The 22,311-nt window shown below is 38.6% G+C and overlaps 1 long non-coding RNA gene and 1 pseudogene across 1 annotated transcript; both read right to left on the reverse strand.

The window, feature by feature from the left end:
* Positions 1-1,340: 1,340 nt before the first annotated feature.
* Positions 1,341-4,476, reverse strand: LOC146915211 (uncharacterized). Its single transcript, XR_015013258.1, has 2 exons — positions 4,148-4,476; positions 1,341-1,617 (listed from the first exon to the last, which is right to left on the reverse strand). It is a non-coding gene; the product is annotated as an uncharacterized LOC146915211 (long non-coding RNA).
* A 3,601-nt stretch (positions 4,477-8,077) lies between these two features.
* LOC146915212 (uncharacterized) lies at positions 8,078-18,890 on the reverse strand (annotated as a pseudogene).
* Positions 18,891-22,311: the final 3,421 nt, after the last annotated feature.

A 22,311-nucleotide genomic window follows, 5' to 3' on the forward strand; every position in this document is an offset into this window, starting at 1 on the left:
ATGATTGATTATATTTGAAATAGATGAATTAGTAATAATATAGATTAAATTAATGCAGTATATAAGATGAAATATCAACAAGCAATATTTTAATGCAGCATATAATACCAATAAAATAATAAATAAGCATTAAAATTTACTTTTGCAGTTTAGTTCTGTTTGGTTTGGTTTAGTTTTGAAAAGCTGATCCAAAATCCGATACAATCATATCGGTTTTTCCAAAACAAGATCCAAACACATCCAAAAATATCGGTTTTTCGGGTCGGTTTGCGGTTTTATTTTGGATCGGTTTGGATTTAAATGCCCCTAAATAATATGTGAGCATCATAATAATACTATCAGGATAAGCTGAGTTTGAGATAAATAGCTATTTCTCTTGCAATATTTCTCTTGAATGATTGAACTATTTCTTTGAGAGCAACCGGGAACAAGTTTTTTTTTTTTTTTTTTTTTTGGAAGCAATTGGGAACAAGTTAATTTCTTCAAAATTTGCGCTTAGATAAATACATTCAATAAATCCAAATTGAAACATATTAAATGTTAGGCTTAATTGCATGTTTGGTCCCTTATGTTTATTTTAGTTTTCAAGTTGGTCCCTTACGTTTTGAAAGTTTCAATTTGGTCCCTTACGTTTTAAAAATTTTCAAGTTGGTCCCTTACGTTTTGAAAGTTTTAAGTTAGTCCCTTATGTTTATTTTAGTTTTCAAGTTGGTCTCTTATGTTTATTTTAGTTTTCAAGTCGGTCCAAAACATAAGGGACCAACTTGAAAACTAAAATAAACATAAGGGGGTCCCTTGAAAACTAAAATAAACATAAGGGACCAACTTGAAAACTAAAATAAACATAAGAGACCAACTTGAAACTTTCAAAACGTAAGGGACCAACTTGAAAACTAAAATAAACATAAGGGACCAAACATGCAATTAAGCCTAAATGTTAATATTTGTGAAACTCCTGAAGTTATTATTGCTTTAGGGGTTCTATGTTTGAGCAATCAATTAATCAATCATTCTTTTGTGGGCATTTGTTTTGTCTTTCTCGTTAATAGAGGCAACCAATTCAAAAACACAATCGATTTTGGGTAAAAGCATACAACTAATATTTTTTCTCTTAAAAAATAACAATTTTTTTCCAATCATTAAATCATATTGAAATAAGAAGAGTTTAAAAACAATGAGATTCATCATAACCCTTTAGTATGGTATTTAGCGATGTAAGTGATTAAAAAATAAGAGATTACATTTAATTCTTAGTCAACGACTACCCATGCTCGTACCAAATAAAATTTCATCTTGCCTATGACCCTCTAATCCCTAACTCATGGATCCAAAATTATAATAAAGTACAACAAGATTAATCACCCCCTAAAAAAGAGATGGTAAGAAATTTGATTTTAAAAAATTCAGCTCCACACAGAAAACAGGACTCTAGCTATCTCCTATTGCATCTTCAAACAATGTTGGTCTTTGTCTTACAAGGGAAATCTACTTCTGCCTCTTGTAAATTTTAGCCAAAAATGACTTCAATATACTTCTTGAACTGCTTTGCTGGGATGAGTTTCAATGGAGGTTACAAGCTTTCTCATAACTTGCACTCTCATACTCCACAAATACACCCTATACAATCACAATTCGGATAAATCAGTCAAAGAAAATCAACAATGTAACATCCCGCTCTTTACCTAATGGAGTTTTTATCTGACAAACGTATCAGAGGACTAAGATTCATGGAAAACAAGTATGACGAAAATGTTAAGTACGAAAGAAGCTAATATTATGTGATATCAGTCAAACATGGACTTGTGTATCAGTGTCAGGTAAACGCGACTGAGACGAAGGGCATTTAAGTAATAGCGCGCAAGGGAGTATATAAGTGGTTTTGGACCAAAAATCTTCATTGTTTTCATGACTTTCTCTCTCTAGGTTTTTGAGAAGAGAATTCTCTCCTCCTTCTCTCTAAGATATGCGCCCTCCTTCTCTCTCCAATCCATCCAAGACTTTCCAAATCATGCAAGAGGTGATCAAACAAGAATCATAGAAGCTTCAAGGGCAAGAAACAACAAAGAGAAAGGATTGAACTTGGATTTTGGGCTAGGGTTTGAACTTGGGAAAGCTTGGAGCTTGAGGAATCACAAGGATTATGTTAGGTGAGTTCTTAGATAGAACCCTCCCTTGGGATTATGTGTTTATTTTTGCAAGAAACCATGAATTATGTTAATATTAGAAAATATGAGAATTTTATACCCTTGCCTTGATCTTGCTTTGTACATGTTAATATTGCTATGAAAGATGTGTTATTATGTATATATATGTTGCTGGATGTTTTGGTGCATTGCAGGAACGATTAGGATGAGTTTTGGGTCAAAAATAGCAAAATTTGTACCACAGACCCGAAGAACCACGCTATTAGCGAAATATACGCTAATAGCGAAATTCTTCAGCAAGGGCTACGCCCCAGCTGCGCTAATAGCGTGGCCTTCTGGATGGGCCAGCATGCTTTGGCCTGTTGGCCCATTCTAGGGTCCGTGGTGCGTTCCGATGTTTTTCTTTCAACGTTCTATGACTTTGTAACCCCAAAACAACATCTAATCAATGCACATAACATCAAGCAATCTTCGAATCAAGAATCATGGTAAGCTTAACATGTACATCAAGATAGGCACAAGAGAGTTTAAGCCGATTCATTCGGGTAGTAAGCACTAAGAAAGGGAAAAACTAGAGCCTCGACATAGTAGTCGAGAACTAGCAAGTTAGCAAGAATTTATAGGATGTTAAGACGCGAAGTTTATTATCTTCGCACATGAGCAAGAATAAGTTAGCAAGTATGTTAAGCCATGGATTGATTAGATAATCTCTCCACTATGAATAAGTATGTACAAGCATGAACAAGTATGAACATTTACCGCTAATCGGATCGATCAAGGTTCCGAGGTAAACATGTATGCATGATTAGGTTTAACCTATACGAACGACAAGATTATGATTAATAAGTGTAGGTGGCATGTCTCTTGCTATCCACATCAGGGGGATACAAGGGGTTCTCATGATGAGAACGATTCAAGCCGTAAGGGACCCGCATGTCACCGAGTAAACAAGAAGTAGGTGCTCGTGTCTCTTGTTATCCACGCCAGGGGGATACGGGAGGTTCTCGACCTAAGGGGAACGGTTCAAGCCGCAAGGGACCCGCACGACACCGAGGGAGTCCGATGTACGTACATCGGTCATGTATGGGATTGATCTCGGGGTTACTCCACCCGGAACTATCCGTAAAATGAATCAAGATAATAATTGTTTGTTCAACGCTAACCAATGAATGAACTTAGACACGATTATGTTTCTCATGATTATGATTATGTTATGTTTATGCTCATGATCGAGCCCATGTATGATTATGTTTAAGAACAAGAGCATGACATGCTATTAGACGAGAGCAAGATATGTATAGAACAAGTAAAGAAAGCTATGCCTGTGACGACCTTAGGTTCCCTAATCGTCTGGTTTAGAATCATGTCATGAATATGCTATGTTATTTATGTTTAGGCCTTGTTACGTAAAGCGTACACTTGGCAATGCGGTTTAGGTTCCCTCAACCGCCATGACATGTATAGATGAGAAGCCTATAACAAGTAAGATATGATTATGACGGCTCTAGTATGCACTACCGTCTAAGCATGCAAGTCCCCACACACGTATAATCAACCGTCAGGTTGTAATGTAGACACGTGGTGACCGTAGGTTTCCCCTTGAGGTTACCTATAGCCTAGGATTTATGGGAACTCACTGAGACATTATGTCTCATCCCAATCCTTATTTGTTTCAGATAAGCAGGATGTATGCATGCTCGTAGCCGGATGGATATTACTTCAAGGGTTCGTTCGTGAAGCTGCAGGACGATATGGACATCAAGGGTGTATTTTCATGTATGGATGAGTTGTATTGTATTATGATTTATACGAACGTGACTTGATGTAAATATTATTCATTCGTAAAAGTTTTGTGTTGTGTATTTTAATGTATCCAGTACTAATATTAACGCACGTGCCAGACTTTCTAGATACGTCTGGTATGGGTGTTACAAACAACATCATGATATAACTTGTAAGAGCCAATAAACTAAGAGCCAAAAGAGATTCAGATGCACACTCACAAATGCCACATGACTTCTTGACATAACCAGCATCCTTTTGAGATTTTAATCAGAGAAATTACACTTGTTGAAACAATAAAAAAGATAAAACACATGGTAGATGATGATGACGAAGAAATAAAAAGCATTTTCAACGTGAGAGAGGTCAAGGTGTTATTGAGAATAGTTTTCAAGCCTAGTGCAGGGAAGGTGGGGTAGTTGGAGAGGTTGAGGGATGTGAGATGGGAAACAGAAGGGGGAAAACAAGAGAGAAGTGCATTAAGATCACCACGGAAGCTAGAGAGATCGATCGAGGTGAGATAATTTGGGAATCTTTGGAAGAGGCGATGGATTGGTGATGGATTGTAGATTAATGCGACGGAATAAATAGAACGGTTTGTCATGGAGAGGAAATGTTTGGAAACAAGGGATAGATTATTTAATCTAAAAAATAAATGAAAATAACAATTGAATGTTTTAATGTGGGTCAACATTGGTGGTCAATGATCATTTAATAATATATTAAAATTGAAATTTTTTCTAATGAATTGGATTCAATTAATCATCCATTTTAAAATATGGATGTATTCAATCCATCTATTCATATTTTTTAATCCAATATATGAATCAAGTAAAATCAAAATACAAATCCATTGAATATGATATAAATATTTTATTTGTAAATTAACCATTATTTGTAAATTAACCTTTTGACAATATTAATTTATTCTATAAATAAAAAATCTGTAAAAAAACTGCATATTTAAATTAATTCAAAAATGTTTTTAAGACGGATTAATTTAAATATGTTAATAATATGTTTAAAACTAAAAAATAAATCAAAATTACAAATTGCATGTTTAAATGTGGGTCAACATTGGTGGTCAATAATAATTTAATTATGTATTAAAAATTTAATTACTTTCTCTACTAAAAATAAATGGAATTACTTTTTAAGAAAAAAACAGAATATTCTTTTTTACAATTATTTATTTTAAATTGGAAAAGAAAAATATATAAGATGGTGGTCAACGGCATGCTACCGACAGTCAACATCGGTTCAATTAATTTTATTTTATTTTAGTCTTTTTTTAGGGTATCGCCAAACAAAAGATCATCATCAATGGTATTACTATGTTTTTCATGACTTTTTGTTGTCATTCACCATATTTATGTTACACTCTTGACAATGTTCTATTGTCAAGTTCTTAGTTATTTTACCATTCTCAAAGGTATTACTTTGTTTATGTTTTGTTCTCTCTTTTAGTGCATAGGTTTTTCCTCTCCAACGTATTGAAACAATTTTGTGTAAGCTTAAACCCGTTTTTACGTACTTACTATATTTCGCGTTACATACCTATTTCGAACAAGTTGTCTAAAAGATTTGTGTCTAAACTTCTTTAGATTTGATTTTTATTTTTACTTACATTCACTGAAGTTATATGAAGATGTTATGTATCGTTTTATCTTGGTTTTTCGGGTGTCAAAGTCTAAACTTCTTTAGATTTGATTTTTATTTTTACTTACATTCACTGAAGTTATATGAAGATGTTATGTATCATTTTATCTTGGTTTTTCGGGTGTCAAACATTGATTAAGTTTGAACCTTTTTAACCTTTGATATCTCATTTTTTCTTGGGAAGGGAAAAAATAAGCAAAACCCTTGAGAATCGAGGTCCGGGAGTTGTTTTCGCTACGGGAAGGTGTTAGGCACCCATAACGACTATAGTATCCTATAGGAACCGTCTTTATTTTCTACGCGCGCGCTTTATTTTTAAATGCTATTTGAAATGTGATATTTAAACCTAAGAGTTTTCTAAGTGAAGAATTGGAGGGAGAAGAAAGTGTTTGGAATTTTATTTTATTTGAATTGAAGGAATTTTGGTTCCTTGCCTACGTACCCTTTTAAGGGATCAAATCCACCGTAGTTCTCTTCCAAAAAGTATTTTTGTTTTTGTTGGTTGATTTTAAGTTTGAAAATTGGAATTTTGAAGAATGGGGATTGAGAGGCCTTAAAGGCATGAGATTTTAAGAAAAAGTGAGGTTTGATTAGTTATTTGCAAAAGAGAGTCTAAGTATGATTAAAATTCATTAAGGTTTTTATTTAAGAAAATGAAAAGGAAAATTCAATGGGATTTTGATCCCAAGGTTTATTTAGAAAAATATTTGAGTGATATTGTTCATATTTTTTGGAAAAAAGGATTTTCCTAAGTATCACGATTCCTAAACATACATCTAAAGCATACATTCCCTAGGCATACATCTAAAGGTAACCATGTGGTGTGTGTGCATGTGTCGGTGCTCGTGTCGGTGTACATCATTAGAGTCCATTGTCCTTTACATCATGCCCTAGTTTACATTCTATGGTCTTGCGAGAAATTAAAAGCATAAGGTAAAGTACAAGAATTCCTAGGTATTACATTCTAATTTTTGCATGAACTTTAAAGTGTAGGAAAGATAAGGACCAAGAGCATAAGATGGAGGATGAGATGCCTTATGGAATGCATGAAACATGAAGTAAAGTGGTTAGTAGCATAGGGTATCATAGAATGAAAATTATAAGCAAAAGAAATACTAAAAGGAGCTTGACAAAAAAAAGTAATGGAATTCTTAACCTAAAAGTAGCAAAATCCACCTAAAATTTACCATAACATCAAGACAAGTACATGACCTATAACCCTCATATCATGACAATTTTCTAAAGATTTTATTGCAATCAATGGCATGAAAATGATAAGAACACATTCAAGTCAAGAATCATGATGTATTTTAGGCATATTCGGTATCTCATTTTTACAAACATTTACATGACTTGTAACACAAGAAACTAACACCACACATCACAAGCAGTACCAAATACACTAAACTAGGGACAAACATACCACAAAATTGATTCACTAAGTATCAATCATCATGAGATCAAGTATTGGGATCCAATTATACAAAAAAACTTCACAAATATTTGACAAAAGGCACCAAAATTTACAAACACATTCACCTATATTTCTATCCACTTTTTACCATGTCAAAACACTGTGAGGAACCAGTTTTAAGCATCCAAGTCAAACACAAGAGTTATTCACCAATTTTTAGAAGTTTTTTAGCAAGGTTTTTAACACAAATAACAAAAGTATTGAATCACCCAAAGAACACAATATTTTCATGTATTTGTTATCAAGATTGACATTTAAAACACATCGAAATTTAACAAGAATAACAAGAAGATGTTGAAAAATTTTTTTAGGCATTTTTGTCAAAGTTTTTAGGTAAGCAGTGGTACAAACAGCAAAAAAACAGCATGCATATAGCAAAAAAATAGAGAAAACGAGATCCAGTAAAGAAATGAATCCAGGCCCAAACACAGGTTGGATCTGGATCATCCAAAAGCCCTGGAGGCGTTGGATTGATCCGGATCCCCTAAATCCCTAGATCTAACGGCTGTAAGGCAGTGGAGCATGGGTATACAGTACACGCGCGCGCGTGTGATTGGCAAGGCATATATAAGCAAAATCTGAAGGATCACACACATAAGCCATGCGTGTTTCTCTCTGTAAAGGAAAAAATAGAGAGAGAGAGTCTGCAGAAGACTCATCTTCTTCGATCGAACAAAAGTTTCCGATCGTCTTCAACCTTTTTCCGACGCGGTGGCCGGTGATGGCACTACCGCGTCGGAGCTCGATCTTGCTCCGATTCAACATACAAAAGCAGTTTTAAACGTATTTTCTTCTTCTTTCTTCGAATTTAAGCTTAGTTTTAAGAAAAAACCTTTGGATCGGAGTAGATCTGAGAGTTTAGACTAGGAAAACTTTTGCATCTAAACGTTCAAGGAAAGGAAAAAATGAAGGGAAGACAAACGGTTACCACTGTTATTGATTCACGAACTTGGACTTGGCTTTGAGATTGCAATCGTCCCGTCCTTTCTTTGCCACCGTTCTTGATTCTAATCAGGTTTCAATACGGTCCAATTCCGTTCAGGTGAGGTATGAACTCGTACTTGAAACGTTGTGTTCCATCTACTTGTTCTGGATTCGCTTTCTGCGAGTTTTTTGGAACCTTTTGGAGTTTGTTACGATCTATGAATAACTCGGATTTGCATTTGTTGTTTCTGGAATTGGTGAGATTTCGTGTTGAATTTGAATGAATTCGGCTGGTTGTTGAGAAATCAGTGATTGATTCGTACAAATTTGGCTTTGGTTGTGATGATTCTACAGAAATGGACGAACTAGGGTTCAAGGATGAAGATGAATCTTCATCTTTGTTCTTGGAGAAATTCAGCTTTTGATTCAGTTTTGAGGGAAGAGAAATTGTGGAAGTTGTTTGTGGTGATGTGTAACAGAATGAATGGGCCTTTTGACTTTGACTGATGAGGTGGCCTTTATAGCTAATGACTGTAATGCCTGGACCAATGAGAAAATGACATGTGGACTGGACTTGTAACTAACTCTCTTTGGACTATTCTGCAAAAAACTGAAATAAAAGGACTAAAATGCAAAAATAGCAAAAGGACTAAAATGTAATTAAAATAAAATTGGTAAAAAATGTAATTTGAAAATAACGTAAAGTGAAACGACTAAAAATAACAAAACGGACTAAAATGAACCAATTACTTAAATGATGTACTTTAAAGTAACCTCTCTCTGTCAAAATTTCGTGTGAAATGACCAAAATGCCCCTAAGGACTAAAATGACTGAACTGCAATTTTAAAAATGGTTTTTTAACAGGGAATTAAAGCAAGAGTTTATACAGGCAAATGAAAAGACTCAGAGACAATTTTTTAGGGATTAAAAGGGACTTTAACACAGGAAATGACTAAAATGCCCCTAGGAGCTAAACTGACTCAAAATGACTCAGATGCAATTTTTGAAATGGACTTTGACATGGATTTAAACAAAAACTCAATCAAACCAATTGAAAGGACTCAGGGACAATTTTTCAAAGATTGAAAGAAATTTTAACATAGGAAATGACTAAAATGCCCCTAGGGGCTAAACTGACTCAAAATGACTTCAAATGTGATTTTTTGAAATGGATTTCAACATGAGAGTGAAACAAGGACTTATACAAATCAAATGAAAAGACACAAACAATTTTCAAGGACTAAAATGAATTTGAATGCAGGAAATGACTAAAATACCCTTTTTCATGAATTTTGCAAATAACATTGAAATAAGATGCAGAGGAAGGTGCAATTGGTCAAGGACAAATTCAAATGACTTGAAATGCAAGAAAAGAAGAATTGAGCTAGTATTTTTAGGTCCAAAATTAGGGTATAACAGCTGCCCCTATTTAAGTTTCTTTGTCCGGAGAGTCAAGAGACGAAATCTTTGATTTGACAGGACGAAGATACTTAAATATTAACATTTGCACTGTTTTTGGACATAAAAATACGCTTCTCACATTTTCGAAAACATGAATGCCATGCAACACTTCGATTATGGATGCAAGACGAGCAACTAGAGTCTACAGAGCATGTCATATCACTGGGGATCTAGGTTGACATTGACAAGGTAGACAAACCAGGAGACAAAAGATAGGTACAAGCTGTTCTGTGGATCGAACTTGCCACTTGACCGAGAGAGACAAACAAGAGATGGGTACAAGCTGTTCTTTGGATCGAACTTGCTACTTGACCGGGAATAGAAATGTGAGACAGGTACAAGCTGTTCTTTGGATCGAACTTGCTACTTGACCGGAGACATAGACATATAGGCAGATACAAGCTGTTCTTTGGATCGAACTTGCCGCTGGATTGATGATACAAACAGATAGACAGGTACAAACTGTTCTTTGGATCGAACTTGCTATTTGACCCGGAGACATAGACAAAAGGCTGACACAAGCTGTTCTTTGGATTGAACTTGCGGCTTTATCAATATTACAACACGTAAGTTAGTGCAAACTGTTATTTGGATCGAACTTGTCGTTTGACCGATGACAAAGCGGAAGCTGGGTACAAACTGTTCTTTGGATCAAACTTGCCGTTTGACCGGAAACACAGGCATATAAGCAGGTACAAGCTGTTCTTTGGATCGAACTAGCCACTTGACCAATAACAAGACATATAGCAAGATACAAATTGGAATTTTGATTTGAAAAGATACAAATTGAGAGTAAGTTGACATTGACTTGATTTAAACATAGACATGACCATTATTGTTGGCCCAAGAGCAAATTGAGAGTGAATTAGCATTGACTTGAATTGAATTGAAAGTTGACATTTGAAAGAGACATTGGAGGTTGAAAATAGTTAGAGACACAAACATAGACACTGAATTGAGAGTTGAAATTGAATTGAATTGGAAATTGAGATTGAATTGAATTGGAAATTGAAATTGGGTTGAATTTGAAATTGAGATTGAGTTGAGTTGGAAGTTGAAATTGAGTTGAATTGAAAGTGGAGATTGAACTGAATTGAAAGTGGAAACTGAGTTGAATTGAAAATTGAGATTGGAAATGCAACATGTATGTATGGTATAACAAGATCATTGAATGTATGAGCACATAGAATGCATGATTATGCATGTATGAATGCTTGAAAATGCATGATTGGTTTGTAGTTTGACAGAGAAGCTTCACAGAGACAGACGAAACATTGGAAGATTGGGCACGTAGTGGCTCGTGCTATAACATATTCACAGAAATCCTTTTTGGAGAGATCGTCGTCGAGAGACGTATCAATACCATGGCTGAGGGCGATAAAAACTTGTAGAGGAGGGATCTCGGAAAATTCTTTGATACAAGTCGCCGTTGCTAGGCTTGTCAGTGCTGGGTAAACATTGGATATTCACATCTGTGGTCAATGCTTTTATATCATTTCATTTTTCAATCCCATTTTTGCATGAACCACCCTTGCGGGTTTTCGATTCACCGGGAATAGATTCTTTTAATTGCCCCATTTTTGCCTGAATTGCCTTCATAGGTTGTCAATCAGCGGGGTGCTCATTTTTGCCTAAGCCGCCCTTTCGGGTTTTCAACTTAGCGAGCTTTTCATTTTTATTTTTCAATTCCATTTTTTTTATTCTTTTTTCATTTTTGCCATCGACCACAGATCATCCTGGGGAATAACCTGCTTGTAACATGTATTGAAATAGACATTGATAGACATTTATTCACGCATGTTTCATTGAAATGTACCCTATTGCTCAGGTTTGTTTTCAAAAATAGACAGAAAAAGATTTTTCAATTTTCAAAAATGTTTGTTTCAGACATTGACATTATCAAATGGAAAGAAGATATTTTGTATATAGCATTGAAAGTAGAAAGAAAAATAGAGTTTCAAACAACAGCACAGGCTCAAATTGATGTAGAAGAGTGAAAGTCAGCCAAAGGCATGACTCCACGGATTTACAAAGCTTGGAAAATGGTAATTTTATTGGTTGGTGGTACATTGAACACGATGACCGCTACATTTCATAGAAATTTTGAATTCACAAGTACAGAAGCTTCTGATGAAGATGATCATTGACAGTTGCAGATGCCCAAATGAGTGATGGTGATTTGCCAGATATAGTTACTTGTCTTTTATTGTCAACCTCATTTTTGCATGAACCGCCCTTTCGGGTTTTCGGCTCATCGAGGCGCTCTTTCTTGCCTGAGTTGCGTACAATCTCAGTGAGCTTTTTCATATTCATTTTTTGTCCCTAACTTTTGCCTAGATCGCCCTTTCGGGTTTTCGATCCACCGGGAAGCGCATTTTTGCCTAGGCCGCCCTTTCGAGTTTTCGACCTACCACGCTGTTCTTTTCTTTTTAGACAAAGCATTTCTTGACTATATCAGCATTGACAGGATTCGGAAGTTCAACACCATCCATGTGTGTAAGGATCAAAGCACCACCGGAGAAAGCCTTCTTGACAACATAAGGACCTTCATAGTTAGGTGTCCACTTGCCCCTTGGGTCGGGTTGCTGACTTATCCTTCTTTTCAATACAAGTTCACCTTCCTTGAATTCTCGAGGTCGGACTTTCTTGTCAAAAGAATTCTTCATTCGTACTTGATACAACTATCCATGAGCCATAGCATCCATACGTTTTTCTTCAATCAAATTCAACTGATCATACCGACTTTGACACCATTCAGCCTCAGTTAATTTCGCTTTCATGATCACTCGAAGAGATGGAATCTCCACTTCCAGAGGGAGAACTGCTTCCATGCCATATACAAGAGAAAAAGGAGTTGCCCCGGTTGAACTACGCACTATAGTACGGTAACCATGCAAGGCAAAGGGTAACATTTCATGCCAGTCTTTGTAAGTAGTGACCATCTTTTGAACAATCTTCTTGATGTTCTTGTTAGCGGCCTCAACTGCACCATTCATCTGAGGTCTGTAAGGAGAAGAGTTATGATGCTCAATCTTGAATTCTTCACATAAAGCTTGCATCATGCTATTGTTCAGATTGGAACCATTGTCAGTGATGATCTTGTTGGGAACACCATATCGGCAGATGATGTTATTCTTGATAAATTTCACTACGACTTGCTTGGTCACATTAGCATAGGAAGCAGCTTCAACCCACTTGGTCAAATAATCAATTGCCACCAGAATGAAACGATGTCCGTTAGAAGCCTTCGGTTCAATTCTTCCGATCATGTCATTGCCCCACATAGAGAAAGGCCATGGGGAAGAGATAACATTGAGGGCATGTGGAGGCACATGAATCTTGTCAGCATAGATTTGACATTTGTGGCATCTCTTGGCATGTTTGTAGCAGTCACGCTCCATAGTTATCCAGTAATAGCCGACTCTCAACAGTTTTCTTGACATAGTGTGACCCGTAGCATGGGTCCCAAAGGTACCGTCATGTACATCATGCATCAATTTCTCAGCTTCTTTCTCATCAACACATCTCAACAAGACCATGTCATAGTTCCTCTTGTATAGGATTTCTCCGTCCAGAAGGAATCTGCTAGCCCATCTTCTCAAGGTCTTTTTATCCCTGTTGGAAGCACGAGGCGGATATTCGTGATTTTGCAAGAACTGTTTGATATTGTAATACCAAGGTTTTCCATCATTCACATCTTCATCAGCTTGATCTGGAATATTTTCGACAACAAACACATGAGCAGGTCTACCAAGACGCTGTACTTTGATTATGGGCACATCATTCCAGTGGTTCACACGAAACATGGAAGATAAAGTGGCAAGAGCATCAGCCATCTGGTTCTCATCCCGAGGGATATGGTGCAGCTCAACCTTTGTAAAGTATGTCAACAGACGTCTTGCATAGTCACGGTAGGGGATCAACTTCTCGTGATGAGTCTCCCATTCATCCTTTATCTGATTAATAACAAATGCGGAGTCTCCATAGATGTCAAGGTGCTTAATTCTCAGGTCAAGGGCCTCTTCAATGCCCAAGATGCATGCTTCGTATTCAGCTATGTTGTTCGTGCATTCAAAAGTTATTCGAGCGGTGAAAGGAATGTGGTGCCCCTGCGGGGTTACAATAATGGCTCCAATCCCTTTACCATAAGCATTGACAGCACCATCAAATACCAATCCCCATTTGCTGTTGGGATCCGGCCCTTCATTGATCAGTGGTTCTTCACAGTCTTTTGCTTTCAGATACATGATCTCTTCATCTGGGAAATCAAACTTAATTGGCTGGTAATCATCAAGAGGTTGAAAAGCAAGATGCTCAGCGAGGATGCTTCCTTTGATTGCTTTCTGAGCTTTGTACACAATATCATATTCAGACAACAACATTTGCCAACGTGCAATCTTTCCAGTAACAGCAGGTTTCTCAAAGATGTACTTGATTGGATCCATTCGGGATATCAACCAAGTTGTATGATTCACCATATAATGACGCAGGCGTTTGGCAGCCCAAGCTAAAGTACAACAAGTCTTTTCAAGCATTGTATACCGAGTCTCACAGTCAGTGAATTTCTTACTCAGATAGTAGATAGCATGTTCTTTCTTTCCAGTCTCGTCTTGTTGACCGAGAACACAACCCACGGAATCATCTAACACTGACAGGTACATAATCAAGGGCCTTCCTTCCACTGGCAGGACAAGGATAGGTGGTTCGAACAGGTATTCTTTAATGCTATCAAAAGGTTCCTGACATTCATCATTCCATACAACAGGCTGATTCTTTCTGAGCAATTTGGAGATTGGTCCACAGGTAGTAGTCATGTGGGATATAAATCTTGAAATGTAATTCAGACGTCCGAGGAAACCTCTGACTTGCTTTTCAGTTTGAGGGGCCGACATCTCTCTGATGGCTCGGACTTTGTCAAGATCAACTTCAATGCCTCTTTGGCTGACAATGAAGCCTAGCAACTTTCCAGATCTTACACCAAATGTACATTTGCTAGGATTCAACCGCAGCTTGTACTTTCTCAATCTTTCAAACATCTTTTTCAAATACACAACATGCTGCTCTTCACCGCTTGATTTCACAATCATATCATCAACATATACTTCAATTTCTTTGTGAATCATGTCATGGAACAGAGTTGTCATACCCCTTTGATAGGTAGCACCAGCATTTATCAATCCGAACGGCATTACTTTATAACAGAACATTCCCCACGGAGTAATGAAGGACGTCTTTTCTCTATCTTCAGGTGACATCCGTATCTGGTTATAACCAGAGAAACCATCCATAAAAGAGAACACTTTAGACTGAGCAGCACTGTCAACGAGCACATCAATATGAGGCAATGGGAAGTTATCTTTTGGACTAGCTTTATTCAGGTCTCTGTAATCAACGCACATTCGAACTTTCCCATCTTTCTTTGGTACTGGTACAATGTTGGCAATCCACTCAGGATATTCAGCTGTCATGAGGAAACCCGCATCAATTTGCTTCTGCACCTCAGCTTTGATTTTAAGAGCCATGTCTGGACGCGACCTTCTCAATTTCTGTTTGATGGGAGGACATTCAGGTCTTGTCGGTATCCGATGTTCCACAATCTTGGGATCTAGACCCGGCATATCTTCATAGGACCATGCAAAGATATCTGGATAATCATGGAGAAGCTGAGTAATCTTCTATTTCACTTCTGGCTCGAGTGCAGCACCAATCTTGATCTCTCGCTTGTTTTCCTCAGTACCCAGGTTGATAAGCTCAATCTCTTCTTGGTGAGGCTGAATGGCTCTTCTTTCTTGCTCAAGCAGTCGAGTGATCTCATACGGTATCTCTTCGTCATCCTCCTCATCTTCAGCTTCATATACAGGGAATTCAAAATTTGGAGGAACCATAGGGTCACTGTGTTCAACAGGTTTATTATGGTTCAATCTGCATAATATGATTGGGATGATTTTAGAAAAATGTTTTTCATGCAGATTTTTGAAATTAATAAGAAAATACAAATGTTTTGGTTCTTTCTGGCATTACCATTATTTCCAAGAAAAAGGCACTAAAAAGTAAAAAACAAAGAGTCGCGGAAAAGACGACAACTTTTATTGATAACGGAAATGCCGAAACAAACATGCCCTTACAAAGATATCACTTTCGCCTTGGGCAGAGCGAAAGGATTGTTATTTTGAAAACAAAGAAAAACATGAGCAACAAGACACATTACATTGAAGCATGCATGACTAAAGGAACATCAATGGCCTCCCAATTTCTCACAGTGCCTCCAGGTACAACAAACGTAGGCACATAGCTACTCTCAGCAGCATCTTCAGCAATAGAATTGATAAATCCAGCACTGTAGAAAGTTCCTGTCGAAACGCCTGAAGTCGGGGAGAATCCAAGGCCCTCTTTACGCTTGTTTTCCAAAATCTGTATCACTTTTCCCCAGCCAGCAGCTTGCCCTTCTTGAACAGCTTTCTGGGCGTCTTTCAATGAAGCCATACTAGCACTGGCTCTCCGGGGTTCTGCACCTTCGACAGTTAAGCCTTGAAATGACGTCCCTTCAGCGGTCCCTGCTTCAACACAAGAGAAAGATGACACTTGGCTAACCAGATATGCTTCTTCACCATGTACAGTGACAAGCTTACCATTCCTCATAAACTTGAGTTTCTGATGTAGAGTAGAAGTTACTGCCCCAGCGTCGTGAATCCACGGTCTTCCGAGGAGACAACTGTAAGACGTATTGATGTCCATGACCTGGAAAGTAATCTGAAATGTCTCAGGACCAATGGTGATTGGGAGATCTACCTCTCCAAGAACATCTTTACGAGATCCGTCAAAAACCTTAACCAAATAATTGCTTCCCCTTAAGGAAATTCCATGATGGCTCAACTGTCTCAACATAGACTCAGGCATTACATTCAAAGATGATCCAGTGTCCGCCAGCACATTGGATATCATATCACACTTGCAGTGCACTGAGATATGCAAAGCTAGGTTGTGGTGTTTCCCTGCTTCGGGGAGTTCATCGTCACCAAACCCCAAGTTATTGCAAGCAGTAATGTTACCCACTATTCCATCGAACTGGTCCACGGAGACCTCATGATCAACGTAGGCTTATTCCAGTACTTTCATCAACACTTTCCTGTGAGCTTCTGTGCTCATGAGCAGAGACAGGATGGATATTTTCGATGGAGTTTGCAGCAGCTGGTCAACGATCTTATAATCGCTCTTTTTAATAAGCCTCAGAATTTCATCCAGATTCGACTCTTCAATAGATTGGCCTGCTGGGCCGCTGTTCTTGTCAATAGGAGGAGCAACTGGTGGAGTTATTGTGGCGATAGGCGTAACCATCTTCTTTTGAAACAAGGGTGGATGGACTTTTCCACTTCTCAGAGCTGTAATTTTTTCGGCAATGTTACCGACCGCAGCTGGGGATACCAAAGGCACTTTTACTCCGTTCTCAATCATGGCTGCATCATACTTGTAAGGGACTGCTTTTGTAGAGGTATAAGACACCGGGCCAGGTAGCCTGATCACCAAAGGTTCTACTTTCTTCGTCTGAGGCACATTCTCGACAGGAGAGTCATGAAACACTGGAACAATCACACAAACATCACTGGCAATCAAGTGTTTGCTATCCATTAGGCTTTGTATATCACCTTGCACCACACAACAACCCATAGGGTTCTGAAGACATTCCGAGCAGGAAGCATGATCATGGTTGAATAAGGAAGCTTGGCAGAGTTTAACATGTAACGGTATCAAAGGAGTGGCAACATTACGGACATCCAAGGCGGGGCCTTCTTGGGGAAACTGAGCTCCCTCGAAAGCCTCAATCATATTAACAGCACCATGATTTGGAAGTGGATTGTCGAGCACATGCGGAACGCTATTTTCAAAAGTCAAACGTCCTTTGTCTATCAGGTCCTTCACAACATACTTCAGAGCATAACAACCCTAAACATCATGGCCTTGAGCACCCTGATGGAATTCACATGTGAGATCCTGCCCGAACTTGGGAGGTAATGGTACAGGCGGAGGCTTGCCTGGTCTGGTGACACAATGTCCCTTAGCAAGTAGAGTTGGGAGCAGATCAGCATACCGCATTGGTATTGGTGGAAAATAGGTCCTGGGTCGAGGACCCTGTTGTTGCTGCTGTGGCGCAGGAGGCTGTTGTTGTACTTGTTGAGCAATGGCATTAAAAGGCACTGGCGGTTGACCCGGTGGCAGAGGATATTGCTGGTAGAATGGTGGGAAGAAAGGATGTTGAGAGTACTGCATGTATTGGTAGGGTAGGGGTAACTGACCAGCATTAATAGGAGCGACAGTAGCTGTAGATTGGTTACCGGACACCATCCCTACTTCGGGTTCCTTCCTCTTGTGGTGGCCATTACCATACTTCTTCGGTGCACTAGCTGAGGACTCACCCTTTTCAAGAACAATGATGCCTTCTCTAACAGCCTCCTCTAGTCGAGTTCCCATGGTAACCATGTCGGAGAAATTATTTGGAGCAGAGACTATCATTATTTCAACATATTCCTTCTTCAAAGTTTTCAGGAATGTCTGTGTCAGTTCTTCCTCATCAAGTCGAGGAGAAACACGGGCAGCTGCCCCTCTCCATCTCTGAGCATATTCACGGAAAGTTTCATCTGATTTCTGAGACAAAGACTTAAGAGAGTCCCTATTCGGCTTCAAGCGGGTATTGAACTCGTAATGACTTTCAAAAGCAGCAGCAAGTTCTTCAAAATTGTGGATATTGTCTTTGCTCAAACCAGTATACCAATCTGCCGCATCTTCTGCCAAGCTATCCTGGAAGTAGTGAATCATCAGAGCATCATTATCTGCGTAGTTGGCCATCTTTCGGACGTACCGAATGACATGACTATGTGGGCAAGAGGTTCCGTTGTATTTGTCAAAATCTGGCACTTTGAATTTCTTAGGAACCTCAAATCGGGATACCAGGCATAGATCACGAGCCTTAGCAGAAACACCATTCCCACGGCTAGCTTTGACCTCACGGAGTTCTCCAGCTAACTCTCTTAACTGTTTTCTCATAGCCTCCATCATAGGGTCTTGTCCACGTGGAGTATCAACATCAATTACCTGTTGCACAGTATGTACAATAGGATCGGTAACAACAGTAGTCACTTGAGGCATAGAAGTACTCGTAGGGGTAAAAGTTGTTGTAGGAATCCGTCCTTTATTGCCAATACCAGAAACACCGGCCGCGGTAAGAGGAGCATAGTAAGCTGAGAGTCCATAAGGACGGCCGTTGGGCATGGCAAATTGAGCATCAGAAGTTACAGTAGACAGTGGGATAGATGGAATCACTTTTGTCGTAATTGGAACAGATGTAGTCGGTTGTTCTTGTGCAGCCAGTAGAGTGGACATAGTGTCATGAGCCTTAGCCAGCAGCCAATTCGGCACGGAGCTGAGCATTCTCTTCTTCAACGTTAGCCATATTCCTTCTCTTGTACAATCTTGTGTGATGAACTCTATCTGGTTATTAAACCTTGCGAGCACGAGCCACCTTTCAGACTGCGGCAGAAGAACCAGAAGGTAATGAGCACAAGGGAAGTCTTTTGTGACCAATGAATGATGCATATGATGCATGATGTGCACAGATGCGTATGCAAAAGACTCTTTTTATGTTATTGAAGGGTTTTAGACAAATTAGAAATTTGTAAACGCTACTAAACAACTAAAACATCATAACCAAATAACATGCGAACATCATAAAAGTTTTACAAGATGATTCCCTTTGAAATACTAAGCCAAGGGATAGACTTAATAATTGGAAATATCAACAAGACATAGCAATCCTCAAGCATAGGAAGTGGAAGGGTCATCCTCAGACTCAGAGTCATAGCTGCAGTATCGGGCATAGAAATCATGGGCACCCTTAGCCCTCTTGGAATCCCTCATAAGCAACTTATCTTTTTCTTCAATCTCTTTCCGAGCTTTAGCCAGCTCTTTCTTCAATGTCAAGACCTCATGAGTCTTCTGCTCATGCTTTCCATCAAAAGTCATGATCAAATTCTCAGCCTGATAGTATCTAGTCCTCCACTGATGCTTCTCTCGACTCTCCATAGCTAGATGCTCCTGATACATCTCCTGAGTAGGCGGAAGTAGAGGCAAAGGCATGGTTGGGATAGATGCAGACATATATCTCACGGTGAGGTAAGGCATACCAATCTTCTCAGCTTGGCTTATTACCCATTGGGTATAAGCCTCATGAGCAACACCGGATCTCACACCCATATGCTTCACATCTTTCTTCCGAAGCTTAGACCAAGCCCCTATGAAATCTTCTCTTATCCTCGTGGGAGCATTAGAGTAATGGAAGAAGTAAGGAGATGTAGCAAGATAGATGGGCTTCTCTTTCATCGGGAAACCAAATTGTTGCAAGGCGAGCTCCGGTTTATAGTTGATTCCACCCCGGGTACCAAGAAGAGGCACATTAAGAAATTTTCCACCACCAAGAATAATCTCTTTGACTCTAGCAGCGGGAGTGAGCCAAACTACTTCATTAGGGGTGAGAGCCATAATCCTCTGTGAGACAGACCAATTCTCTGGATTATCATGGAAAGACTTCGGAAGGTGCGAAATAAACCACCTATATAAGAGAGGCACATAGCAAAGAATGTATCCACGACCCTTACCAGATCGATCGTGAAGAGCATGGTATGTGTCAGCTAGTAAAGTAGGAACCGGATTCTTGGAGCGGAAGATCATAATAGCATTCATATCCACGAAGTCATCAAGATTTAGAAAGAGAATAAGCCCATAGATGAGTAGTGCAAGAATAGCCTCGAGTATGTCCTGACAAGTGGTTTTGAGGTTGGCTTTCTCAAGTAGATACTCTGAAGTGAACCCTCGGATGCGAGCCTTGGTGACAAGATTCTTGGAAACATCGATGGTCTTGAGATAGAGATCTTTAGCAATAACCAAAGGAGTAGGAGGATTCTCAAGTCCCGAGAAAGGTGTTCCCTTGGCTATAGGTAAGCCTGTCAAGGAAACATAAGCTTCTAGAGTAGGCATCAACTGAAAGTCAGGAAAGGTGAAACACCGACAATCCCGATCATAGAATTGCACTAGAGTGTGCACAAGCTTCTCATCCACATTAGTCCGGAGAATAGTAAGTAAGTCCCCGTAATGATGTCGGAAACCAATTGGATCCTTGATCTTGAGTGCCAAATCTCTCAAACTAGCCAAATCAACCTCCTTGAACTTGTAGGATTTAGTCTTTCCCATTCCTACAATGTTTACAAATTCAATTTGTCTAAGCCCTTCGATAAATGCATGGAAAAAGTTTATGCATGTATGCATGTATGCATGATTATGTTCAAGTACGGAGAAAACATGGTGGGTTGGAATTCAAAGTCAAGGAGTCATGGGTGGACACGGTGTCCGGTAAAACTAAGGCTTTAGGTAATAGTAACCGGGTTCTAAAAAGTTCCCAAGTCGCAACCTCTCCGACGTATATCATGGTGCCACGAGACAACACTCGCTCCATGATTATCCGTAAGAAGGTTTAACTTGAGTGTAGTATCGCGTGACGACTAAAACTCGAGACAACACTCAGTTTATCCTCCGCACTACATCCTAGAAAATAGGCCATGGATGGGTTTGGTTATCTACGGTTCATAGCGTCATAGAACAATTAGAAGCAAAGTGCCTAAACGCGACAACACACACCGACAAAATTACCCCCAAAATGCCTCAGCTATGTGGGATTGATCGCATAATCCAATACACGAGGCAACCCTCGGAATGAATTGTCGATTATATCCCCCCTAAATCCTAAGTTCACTCAGCCCGGGTGTAGGACTTTTGATATTCTCACCCCACACGTTAGCAAGAAATTAAACATTTATTCACATAAGAAAGCAAGTAAAAGAAGCAAGTAAAAACGAAGCGCAAGCGTGGAAATAAAGACTAGGCGTAACTCTCGAATCTCCCCAGTGAAGTCGCCAGCTCTTTTATCTTGGTTTTTCGGGTGTCAAACATTGATTAAGTTTGAACCTTTTTAACCTTTGATATCTCATTTTTTCTTGGGACGGGAAAAAATAAGCAAAACCCTTGAGAATCGAGGTCCGGGAGTTGTTTTCGCTACGGGAAGGTGTTAGGCACCCATAACGACTATAGTATCCTATAAGAACCGTCTTTATTTTCTACGCGCGCGCTTTATTTTTAAATGCTATTTGAAAAATGATATTTAAACCTAAGAGTTTTCTAAGTGAAGAATTGGAGGGAGAAGAAAGTGTTTGGAATTTTATTTTATTTGAATTGAAGGAATTTTGGTTCCTTGCCTACGTACCCTTTTAAGGGATCAAATCCACCGTAGTTTTCTTCCAAAAAGTATTTTTGTTTTTGTTGGTTGATTTTAAGTTTGAAAATTGGAATTTTGAAGAATGGGGATTGAGAGGCCTTAAAGGCATGAGATTTTAAGAAAAAGTGAGGTTTGATTAGTTATTTGCAAAAGAGAGTCTAAGTATGATTAAAATTCATTAAGGTTTTTATTTAAGAAAATGAAAAGGAAAATTCAATGGGATTTTGATCACAAGGTTTATTTAGAAAAATATTTGAGTGATGTTGTTCATATTTTTTGGAAAAAAGGATTTTCCTAAGTATCACGATTCCTAAACATACATCTAAAGCATACATTCCCTAGGCATACATCTAAAGGTAACCATGTGGTGTGTGTGCATGTGTCGGTGCTCGTGTCGGTGTACATCATTTGAGTCCATTGTCCTTTACATCATGCCCTAGTTTACATTCTATGGTCTTGCGAGAAATTAAAAGCATAAGGTAAAGTACAAGAATTCCTAGGTATTACATTCTAATTTTTGCATGAACTTTAAAGTGTAGGAAAGATAAGG

The sequence above is a fragment of the Medicago sativa genome, chromosome 6 (genome assembly GCF_051527215.1).
Source record: "Medicago sativa cultivar Bolivia chromosome 6, Bolivia_mono, whole genome shotgun sequence".
Taxonomy (NCBI): Eukaryota; Viridiplantae; Streptophyta; class Magnoliopsida; order Fabales; family Fabaceae; genus Medicago; species Medicago sativa.